Below are 1162 nucleotides of genomic sequence, written 5' to 3'. Positions count from 1 at the left end.
TGCTAAAATCACCGCAAATCGTGGTGATATTATTGTGATATTATTGCGATATTATTGTGATAATATTGTGATATTATTGTGATATTATGACGCACCGAGGACGGACCTGTCCTTGCATTTTTTTTCTGCTATTTTGCAGCACTTTTCGTCACTTTCCTGCATTTTATTACTCATTTGAACGCAACCAGCTTCACCTTTTCTCTCCTGAGCTGTATATTTTGTCTGCGCCCTGCTCGGACACGAGCGTCATGCACGCTCTCGACTCAACGCAGTGTGTATTTGAAAACAACCAAATGTGTGTGTGAGATTATTCCATGAGGTTATAAATGGAATGATTTTTGATTGGACCCCTTTTGTTGTTGTTGTTTTTCTTCCCGCGTGCAGCACTTTAAATGTGCTTTAAACACAAAGTTGGATTAGATTTAATCAACATACTGCATTTTTTTTTTTACTTTTAAACACTGCGGGCCAATCAGCTGCAAGTTCGACGTCAGACAAAACAATTGAGAAATTAATTTCCGAATCTGTCCTCTCCAATTTCCAAATAAGTCTTTAAAAGCATCTCCTCTCCGCCTCCAAGAAAAGTCAGACAACAAGTTGTTGATGTTCCATTTATATTTTAATGAATACTCCTTGTCCTTTTACAGAAGTTATTATTATTATTTTTTTTGCAAAATATAATTACATATATGTCGGCATAATTTTCCCACACAGCTGTGGTGACGCTGGCTCTGCAGCCTCTGGATGTGAGACAGTCTGCACGTGTTTCTGGCTCGAGCGCAATCATTTGGGATATGTTACAGGGAGGAGGGGGGGGGGGGGGGTACCAGAATTACAACATTTAACATCCACAGAAATGTCACACACAGCTATAACTTTATGGGGCTACGACGTATTCCGACATGGCAGTCAATCTCCTCCGAGCGTCATCACGTCATCACGTCACCGGGCGTGCGTGACGTTAACTAAACAACTTTTAAATTAAATATAAATAGCGGACACACAGGATCAATAATACAATGTAAGATATGTACAACTGTGCAACATGGCAGCACGTTTCGTCACACGCACGCACACACACACACACACACACAGAGACACACACGTATGCCGCCGCGGCGTCAGGTCGCTTTTGTACACACACACACACACACACACACAC

The sequence above is a fragment of the Etheostoma cragini genome, chromosome 20 (genome assembly GCF_013103735.1).
Source record: "Etheostoma cragini isolate CJK2018 chromosome 20, CSU_Ecrag_1.0, whole genome shotgun sequence".
In the NCBI taxonomy this organism is placed as follows: Eukaryota; Metazoa; Chordata; class Actinopteri; order Perciformes; family Percidae; genus Etheostoma; species Etheostoma cragini.
This window is presented reverse-complemented; position numbering follows the sequence as displayed.